Consider the following 11,058-nt stretch of genomic DNA (forward strand, 5'->3'; position numbering starts at 1 on the left):
TATTGTGAAAGCTAATGGTGGTTACAACCCATCTTGGGGTTGGCGAAGCCTGTTGAAAGGAGCTGAAGTATTGTCTAGAGGATTAAGATGGGAAGTAAACGGAGGTAGTAATATCAACTGCTAAGAGGAACCATAGATCCCCTTCAAATACCACTTCACACCGATAAGAGACGATCCTAATGCTTCAGTCAATGTTGTTGTAGCGAATTGATAAATAGAGGCAATCTTAGTTTGAAGGTTTCTCAAGTCCATGAGTTGTTTACTAGAGATGATACATAAGTAATTTTATCTATTCCCATTTATAAATTCCTAGGCCATCATGTTTGGAGATGGCATTTCATGGCATCGGGTTCTTATTTAGTCAAGTCCGGGTATTATGTAGTTAGGAACTTGCTATTAGAGGGAATGTTTTGTTGCTAGAGGAGAATTCTATTGCAATGGCACTTCAGAACCAGAAAGCAGCCTGGAAATTCCTTTGGGCCATGTCAATATCATTATAGCTTAAAGTTTTCATATAGAGAGTCCTTTCTATTTCTTTGCCCGCTAGGGAAGGCCTTAACCACAGGTTTCAAGCAAATGGTTTATGCTGTAAATGCGGGTCTCCAGAAACCACTTCCCATTTATTCATGCTTTGCCCCTTTACCATGGCCATTTGGTTTACTTCATCGTTAAACTTAAGATCGAATACCATTCAGACTCTAGATGTTTTCTTCTGTTGGTGAAAATCTATGGAATTGCCAGCTGTAATGGGCCTCCCTGAGAATCAATTTTTCCTACCAAATTTCATTTTGTGGCATATCTGGAAGAATAGAAACAGTCATGTTTTTCAAAACCAAATTGGTTCGATTCAAGAAATCATTTGAAGTGCGCTACACCATGTAGAGGAATACTTTCAGGCAGACTTTCAAGAGGTTCATGCTATTTCAGGCCAAGAAGCACCTTTTCTCCCCCTCAATGGTTTCCTCACCCTTTTATTTTATTAAGATTAACTTTGATGTTGCGTCATACTCTTCTAGATGCTTTGGAACTATAGGAGCAGTGTGTTCTTATGCCTCTGAAGAAATTTTGGATCTTCACTCTAAGAGATTTTATTTGTGATCTATTGATCTTAAAGTTCTTGGCCTTGGATTTCTTGGCTTTAAGAGAAAGCCTTCTCTGGGCAATTTCCAAAGGTGACAAATGTGTTATTTTTGAAGGCGGCTCCTTGTTGGTTATCCAAGCTATGAGAAAAGGTTTCTCAAATTAGGCCGAAGCTCCTGGATTATGTGCTAACATTATCTTTCTCAAATTCTTTTAAGCTTTGTAATTTCTCATTTATACCAAGAGGTTGTAACTGTTAAGAATAGATTCACAAAGCAGAAGTGACTTGAATTTTATTAAACAAACTTAGGCTTTAAATAGCCTTTACAAACTTAACAGAAATGAGAAAATCTTGCTCACATTCAACTACTCAACGTGATGAGTGCAACAAAGAAAAGATAAATCAAATATCCTAAAGACTAGGACTTATTAAAATAAATATCTTAACTAAATCCCTAAACTTTCTCTTTATTCCCTCCTTTAAACTAGCTACCAACTACAAGTCTACAACTAGTTTATATCAGGAACTTGACACATTCTCAATTGACTTCAAAACTTCTGAAATGCATCCACTATGAGGGGCTTTGTCATGATATCTGTCAGCTGATCTTGTGTTCCACAGTAAACTAACTCAATTGCTTCTTCTCGAGTAAGATCACAGAAAATCGACATCGCATAATCCGACAGATTTTCGACAACTTAATCGTGGAATTGTTATCGCAAAGATTATTGTACACTTGCTTTCTTCTAAACTCAATTTCTCAATTATTCTCTTCATCCAAATAACTAGCACATGACTAACCTAGCACACACCACCGCAATCACCGATCACCCGCTACATCCGTGGTTGGTTGGTGTATTTAATCTATAGTTGTTTCTGTGCAAGGCAGAACTCGGCAGCAATTCGAATCATATAACATACTCTTTTATGTCTTCTATCATGCGTATCACCCCAGGCCTCAGCAACCAATGCCCAAATAGAAAAGGCCAAATGCCCCTTTGTATAGTGTCAAATCAAATGTTACCGTATCCTTTTGCTACCACCACTTGCCATGCTCAAGCTGCCATCGGCCATAACCGCTAATGGCTTGTCAAGCTCACCGCAAAACACACACCGCCTCGTACTGCTAAGTACATGAGACATCCTACCATCCTGCTTGAACAAACTCTCATTAACATGAACTCCATTTTCATCTTTGGAAAGGTTACAACCTAGAACAATAGGATTATGAACTAAGATGCTATTTTCCATCTTAAATCTCTTCAAGACCTCCAAAGCATATTTCTTTTGACAAATATAGAGCCCATCATATCTCTGTAAAGCTTTAATGCCTAAAAAAGATATCAAATCTCATCTTACCAAAATCAATCATATCAAATTCCCTCAACATAGAGCTTTTAAATTCACTAAACATCAATTCATCATTACTAGTAAATATTAAATCATCAACATATAAACTGATAATGAGAATTTTACCTCCATTAGTTGTATTATTGAATAACATATGCTCACTATAGCACTTCTCAAACCCTTCACTTAAGAATAAGAAAAGCTTGCTTCAGGCTGAATCCAGGGCAGCCTTGTCACCGATAAGGCTTTCTTCAACTTGTAAACTTTTTGAGGACTTTCCATCAGTTCATAACCCTTTGGTTGCTCCACATCCATACACCAATCTCCGCATAAGAAGGCAGTTCTGACATCAAGTTGATGTAGAGTGCATAAGAAGGCGTGACCTCCACCCTGCCTGTAGCCACAACCATTCTTATTGTATCCATTCTCTGCAACTCGTGTGAATACTGTGGAGTATCCCTCGTTGTTGCACATACCTTTACCATCAATGAGTCTTTCAATTTATCTACTTCCATTTTCTTGAAGTTTCATTTTATAAACCCACTTCCTAAACCCACTTCACTCACTTTTCTGCACCCTTGGGAAGATTAGTAAGTTCCCAAGTGTTGTTTTTGTCTATAGCTTGTATCTCCATGTCCATGGTTGTCCTCCATTTGTTATGCTTTACTGCTTCCTCAAAATACATTGGATCAGTTGAAGCAAATAGAGTTGAATTAACATTTGCCTCGTCTTCCTCTGAAATTCCTTCCCCGATTACATAATTGTTCATCTAATTGGGAGGCCCTCTATTTCTTCCTTCATATTCATCATTTTGAGGACTATCAACTAGTTCAATAGTTTTCTCTTCTTCTCCATTCACTACTTCTTCACACTCTGCATTTGCCGTTGTATTATCATCCCACTCCAAATCAATCATTATGTGCTCTTCATAATTTTTATAATTGTTCATCCAATTGGGAGGCCCTCTATTTCTTCCTTCATATTCATCATTTTGAGGACTATCAACTAGTTCAATAGTTTCCTCTTCTTCTCCATTCACTACTTCTTCACACTCTGCATTTGCCGTTGTATTATCATCCCACTCCAAATCAATCATTATGTGCTCTTCATAATTTTTATCCCAGCTCCAAGATTTATCTTCCTCAAACACTACATCTTTGCTAACTACAACCTTCCTTTTAACAGGTTCATAGAGTCTATATGCCTTAGACTCTTCACTTATTCCCAATAAGACATAAGCAAGGCTTTTTGCATCTAATTTTTTTTCTTCTAGTATCTGGAACATGCACATACGCGACACATCCAAAAATTCTAAAGTACTCAACCGAGGGCTTGTTACTGCTCTAGGCTTCTTCGGGTGTTTAATTCTTCACGGCCAATGTAGGACTCCTATTCAAAACATGTATTGTCCAATTCAATGCCTCCATCCATAAAATCTTTGGAATTTTTCTTTCAGCAAGCATACATCGAACCATATTCATCACAGTTTGATTCTTTCGTTCTACTACTCCATTTTGTTGTGGAGTATACGATGCAGTCAATTGCCTATTGATGCCATGTTTTGTACAAACCTCATTAAACTCGAGTGATGTGAACTCTCCTCCTCGATTTGTTCTCAAAAATTTAATATCTCCTCCTATTTCTTTCTCAACATAGCTTTTAAATTTTTTAAACATGCTTAATGCTTCAGAATTTTCCATTTAAAAAGAAATCCATGCTTTTCTAGTAAGATCATCAATAAAGCATAAAACATACCTCTTCTTACTATTAGAAGTGGGAGATTTGGGGTCGCAAAGATTCGCATGAACAAGCTGAAGTTTTTCAGTGGCCCTCTAATTGCTTATCTTTGGAATTGGATCTCTATGTTGTTTTCCAATCATACAGTTTGCATAGACTGTCGTTGGAGAATTGAACAGAGGCAGTCCATGCACCATCTTCTTAACTTGTAGAGTTCCCAACCCCTTGTAGCTCAAATGTCTATAACGACAATGCCACAAGTGTGTCGTATCTTGTGTGGAAGTGTAGAAGCAAGCTGGCTTTTGTGGTAGTGATTTTTCCACCAATACAAACATTCGATTTGTTGACATCTCGGTTTGTATTATGAGCCCTTTCTCTGGACGATAAATCTTGACCCTTCCATGTTGAATGAGAATTGCCAACCCTTTTTCTTGTAATTGGCCAATGCTCAACAATTTGCTTTTTGGTTCAGGCACAAAGTATACATCACTAACAACATGAGCTAAGCCACTTACTTTGAATCTCACATGACCTTTGCCCAACATATTCATCTTTGTGTTATTTCCTAGAGACACTGTCTGCCTAAAGTCCTCATTCAGATCAAGGAACAAACTTTTGTCACCACACATGTGATTGCTGCATCCAGAATCCAAATACCATATATCTTCCCTTTGAGCACCATTCATCTCCACATATGACATGAGCAACATTTCTTCTTCTCCTCTTAGTTCAGTATAGTTGGCTTCTTTTTCCTAGCTTGGACATTCAGATTGATAATGTGCAAGGTTGTGGCACTTGAAGCATTCTACCATTGCTTTATTGTAGAACCAGTGTCTCCCTCTTCCTCTACCTCGGTATGCACCTCAACTGCGACCTCTTGCACTAAATCTATCTTCATGGATGATCTTGAGTGCTTGCTCTGCTCGTGCATGTCGCTTAAATTTTTTGCTCATGAACTTTGCAGCTCATCAATGGACAGTTGATCAATGTCTTTGGACTCCTCAATTGAGCAAACGACATAATTAAACTTCTCACTCAATGATCTCAAAATTTTCTCCATTACTGTCAACCCTCCTGAAAAATACTTAGAAACTCCTTCTCCCATTTTCATCTCTAGAGTTTCAAACTCTATGCGGAGAGCTTGTAAGTGTGACCTCTTTACTCTAGCACTCCCTTCAAATTTCTTCTTCATAGACTCCCAAATTTGTTTAGAAGTATCTTTGACAAGGATGGTCTCTAATACTATCTGATCAATGGCCTGTAATAGAAAGTCTTTTACTTTCATATCTTTCAGCTTCAATGCTTCAGTCTGCACTGGTCCATTTGTTGGCTCCTCATAACCAGTCTCCACCAAGCCCCATAATTCCTTGGATCGTAGGAAATTCTCCATAACATACTCTAATGGTCATAGTGACCATTAAAGCGGGGAATGGATGGCTGCACAAAACTCCCTTCAGTTGTCATCTTGCTGCTGCAAAGACGTCAAAGATTGCTGTTTTGTTTTTGTTCGGTTCAGTGGAGGCTCTGATACCAGAATGTTAAGAATAGATTCACAAAGCAGAAGTAACTTGAGTTTTATTGAACAAACTTAGGCTTTAAATAGCCTTTACAAACTTAACAGAAATGAGAAAATCTTGCTCATGTTCAACTACTCAACATGATGAGTGTAACAAAGAAAAGATAAATCAAATATCCTAAAGACTAGGACTTATTAAAATAAATATCTTAACTAAATCCCTAAACTTTCTCTTCGGTAACTAGCATGCTCATTGCATTATTGCTCAGGCCAAGTCTTTGGGTTAAAATTTGGTTGTTCTTTCTCCTTTTGGCAATGAAATGCTATCTTCTGTTAAAAAAACTAAAGTAATTAAATTAAAAAATATAATCAATATATAAAAGCATCCAAGGATAAGATTCCACCACATTAACTCCTTAATAATTTAATTCAATTGATTCCTCAGACTTAACTCACTTGTTTTGAAGAAAATTCACCCTAAACTAGGAAATATACTCTCTTGTGCTATATCTATTGTATCTAGATTAATTTCTTGTCTATTCTCGTGATCGATTCTATTAACCTAAACCCATTAAGATTTATGGCAAATTAATAAACTTCTCAAGAACTTAAGCTTACTCTTGTGGTCTTAATAACTCTTGTTTAATATTTCCATGAACTAGTATTAAGCTTCCACTCTCGCTCCATCACTTGATACCATAGATTATTGTAAATATTGGGCCTTTATATTCACAACACAATCAACTCAAGAATAGTAAATAAAAACAATAGTGAATTAAAAATCAAAGGAACTTTATTAAATCAATTCATAAAACAATTGTAGGGTTTCCACCATATCCTTAGATAAAAAGAAACCAACCACTTATATTGAGACTAAGCATTCCACAAAAGTTCACCTACATAATAAAAATAGAAAACAAGCATAAGAGGAAAGAAAAACTCTAAAATCTTGAAGGATGTCTCCAACTATTAATCTCCAAAGCAAATCCTTGAACCCTTGCTTACTAATCTCTTTCCAAAATTCTTTTTTTAGTTTTAAGGTGTTTTTAAGTGCCAAATTTTTTTTTCTAAAATCCTAAAATTGCCTCCTTTATATAGAAGACAAATACATGTAAAAATAAGAAATAAGAGCATAAAGTTTGCAATAATTTAGAGTCTCGATATCACAAGCGTGATGCCTATCATGGTCGTAATAGAAAAGTGAGAAGGGTCCAGCGTCACGGGTGTGACATAGCTCACGGTCATGACATAAAGATTGAGAAGGTCGAGGGTCACGGGCATGACAGACATCACGGCTTTACTCATCTATTTTGTTCCTTCTTTGGATAAATTACTATTTAACCCCTAAACTCTAGGCTTACTGCCAATCGAGTCCAAAATCTTCTAAATCACTCCAAATCCATTTGAAATAACACAAGCAAATTCAAGTATATAAATTTACTCAATAATCATGTAATTACATAGAATTAGAATAATTTAACTCCAAAAGAACCATAGATTCTATGCATAAATTGGCCTCATCAATTACTGATGTAGATGATTCTATGCATGTTTATTGACTGTTTATCAGTCGTTTATTCGCGTATTTAAGTCATATTTATTCTGTTTGATCGCACTGTGGTATGTTTATGAATTTTTCAGGTTTTCAGACTCCTCGATAGAGATTGATTGATTTACAGGCAGAAACCAAGCTATTTGGATGATTTATGCGTATTAGATGCTTATCGGAGTCGATTCCTTGTTGGCACGCAGTTTTGAGGCTTTTGCACGACCTCCTCTGGACAATTTCAGAAATTTTGGATTTCATGGAGGTTGGTGCCCGTTGCACGGGCCGTGCATTTTGTATGGCCCATGGCACGGGCCGTGCATATATGCACGGACCGTTGCATAGCCTATGGCACTAGCGTGCAATATTTTGCACGGACTGGTGGAACAGACACGCACAGCGCGAAGTGCTTCCGCCTATAAATAGGCACATGCAAAGTTCCGCCCGATTTGGATTTCTCTGCGCCACTACCCGCACCTCTGTTCTTGACATTTTGGGAGACCAACGTCAGTTGAAAGGATTGATTTGGAGGATTGAAGCAAAGATTGAAGTTTTTAGACGATTGACCGAGACATCCGAGATCCATACTTGAGGCTGGTTTCAGAATTGGCACTTGCGACATTCCCACTTCGATTCGATAGAAGAGCGATTATATGTTTCATTTTCTTTTCTGTTATTTATTCCCTTTTGTATTTATTTCTTTCATTATGAGTAGCTAGAATTGTTGAACCCATTAGGGTTTATCTTTGTTGATGGTTTGTGTTTAAATATTAGATTTTTATCTGCCATTTTTCTAATCTTCTTACTGTTTAGTAATAAAATTTGATTCAATTAATTTGAGACGTTAAATTAATTGTCTTTTGGATTGTTCCTTGACATTGAGAAATGCTTTTTACAACTGGAAATTAAATAGTAAGAACTGGTAGTTAACACTTAGAGATAAGGCTAATTCACTCGCCGGATTAAGAATTAATAACTCTTAATAGTTCTAAATCACGCTTAATGCTAATTTGTAATAATCTGATAGGAAGAAATTCCATTAGGATAGTGCAGATTTAGGAACTCAGTGAGCTCGAGAGAGGAGCAGAGTTCGATTCAGGATTTAGGCACGGGTAGCAAGATTGGCAGTTTATAAAATCAACCTTAGAATTATATCACTTAGGTCCCCTTTAGGTTTGCTTCTTTGTTACGGTTGTCTTTCGATTGGCAGTTGCAGTTGTTCCTTTATTTGCATTCATAAGCATTAGTTAATTAATTTAGACTTCTCACACCTTATTTCAAATTAAATAACATAACAAATAGTAGTAGCTTTAGGTTTACCCGATCTCCAGGGATACGACCTTGATACTCACTAGTGCTAGACCGCATCGATAGGTTCACTGCCTTAAGTGTAGGTTGCATAAGTGCACACATCAAGTTTTTGGCGCCGTTGCCGGGGAACAGTAACGGTAAACTAGAGCGAATTGTTTCTGTGTTAATTAAGTCATTGTTTGTTTATTCATTTATTCTTTATTTCTTTTTGTCTCTTTTATTTATTTTATTATTTTTGATTGATTGGTGGTTGTTTGGTTGTCGGTTTCAGGTAGTATATGACCCGGAGCTCTAACCTTGATCCCATAGTACCCTTATCTGACCCGGAGCACTCTCTCAGATTATTGAGATGACGTTTGTAGGCAGTTGAGGAGGGGCAGATTCTGATTCGAGTTCAAGGGCGATGGAGAATCTCAACCCCCAGGCCGATGAGGATCAGAGGACGATGTACGAGTTTGCTCGACCATCTTTGGATGGGACGAAAACTAGTATAGTCAGACCTGCTGTAGCGGCCAACAATTTTGAAATAAAAGCCAACATGATCTAGATGATCCAGCAGAGCGTGCAGTTTGGAGGATTGCCCAACGAGGATCCCAATGCACATATCTCTAATTTTTTGGAGATTTGTGACACATTCAAGATAAACGGAACAACCGATGATGCCATTAGGCTGAGATTGTTTCCATTTTCCTTGAGGGGCAGAGCTAAGAGATGGTTACAATCCCTTCCACAGCAAACGATTACTACTTGGAGGGCGTTGGCTGAAAAAAATTTATATAAGTATTTTCCTCCCGCTAAAACTGCTAAACTTAGAAATGAAATATCTTCTTTTGTGCAGCTTGATGATGAAAGCATGTATGATGCATGGGAGAGGTTTAAAGATATTTTGAAATGCTGCCCACATCACGGATTGCCAGTGTGGATGCAGGTTCAGACCTTCTACAGTGGGTTGAACCTTGCAACGAGGCAGATGGTGGATGCTGCAAGCGGTGGGCGCTAAACAAGAAGACAGCAGGCTCGGAACTTGATAGAGGAAATGCCTATGAACAACTATCGTTGGCAATCCTCAGGAGCCGACCAGGAAGGCGAGGGAGTGGTCAACCAAGTGGACTCTACAAAGAGCCTTGGCGTACTTGTGGAGCTTCTAGCCAAGAAGATTGACCAACTCTAGATGCTGGTTCATGCAGCAAACATTGGCTGCGAGTTTTATGGTGGCCTGCATTACAGTGCAAATTGTACTGCGGGAGGTATGTTTGCTTCATTCTCTACTACTTTTCCATCTAATTTTGCTATGTCTTCTGATGTTGGGCAGGTTGACTATATGGGGAATGCCCCAAGGCAGCAAAACGATCCTTACAGCAATACATACAACCCTGGGTGGCACAATCATCCCAACTTCAGTTGGAGGAACAATAACGCTCAGGGTCCACCTGGTTTTCAAAAACTTCATTAAAAGCCGCAGCAACAGTCAGCTGGGCCTGCACAAACTCCTCCTCCACCAGAAAAGAAGTCAAATTTAGAGGAGCTTATGATGAAGTTTGTGACGTCTACAGAGATGAGGTTCCAGCAAACTGATAGTGCACTTAGGAACCAGCAGGCCTCGATTCAGAACTTGGAGACCCAGATTGGCCAAATCTCTAAGATGTTGTCTGAGAGGTAGCAAGGAGCACTCCCGAGCACCACTGAGTCTAACCCGAGGGAGCACGTGAACGCCATCACTTTACATTCAGGTAAGTTAGTTTCAGCTCCTTCTAAGCCTATTTTTGATGATGCCACATTGATGTGCAGGTTAAGGCGAGTAGTAAGGATAGGGAACCTGAGGGACAAAAGGTGAAATCAATTCCAGTCAGGGAATATCAACCTAAGATTCCTTATCCTGCTAGAGCTAAACAAGCAGAGGCGAAAGAGCAGTTCAGTAAGTTCTTAGATATTTTTAGACAACTGCATATTAACTTGCCTTTTATTGATGCATTGGAGCAGATGCCGAAGTATGCTAAGTTCTTAAAGGACATACTTAGCAAAAAAAGGAAGTTGGAGGAGGTCACCTATGTTCAGCTTAACGAGGAGTGCTCAACGGTGTTTCAAAGCAAGTTGCCAGAGAAACGTCACGATCCAGGGAGTTTCACTATTCCCTGCACTTTAGGTAATTTGTGTGTTGATGATGCATTAGCTGATTTGGGGGCTAGCATAAATGTCATGCCCACTAGTTTGTTCAATAAGCTAGGTTTGGGGGAGGCAAAATCCACTAGGATGTGCATTCAATTAGCTGACTGTTCTGTTAAGCTTCCTAGGGGAATTGTGGAAAATGTGCTAGTTAAGGTAGAGAAGTTCATATTTCCTGTGGACTTTGTGGTTTTGGATATGGACAATGAGCATGGTTTACCATTAATTTTGGGGAGACCTTTTCTTGCCATAGCTAGAGCTAAAATAGACGTATTTGAGGGGAAGTTAGAACTTCATGTAAGGGATGACTGTGTCACTTTTAGTTTACCCTCATTTGATAGTTCTTCCACCGAC

At 38.4% G+C, this 11,058-nt stretch overlaps 1 non-coding gene across 1 annotated transcript; it reads right to left on the reverse strand.

The window, feature by feature from the left end:
• Positions 1 to 9,346: 9,346 nt before the first annotated feature.
• On the reverse strand, positions 9,347 to 9,453 carry LOC112534560. The gene has a single exon (XR_003078851.2). It is a non-coding gene; the product is annotated as a small nucleolar RNA R71 (small nucleolar RNA).
• Between the last annotated feature and the right edge of the window lie 1,605 nt (positions 9,454 to 11,058).

Source organism: Ricinus communis, chromosome 7 (genome assembly GCF_019578655.1).
Source record: "Ricinus communis isolate WT05 ecotype wild-type chromosome 7, ASM1957865v1, whole genome shotgun sequence".
Taxonomy (NCBI): Eukaryota; Viridiplantae; Streptophyta; class Magnoliopsida; order Malpighiales; family Euphorbiaceae; genus Ricinus; species Ricinus communis.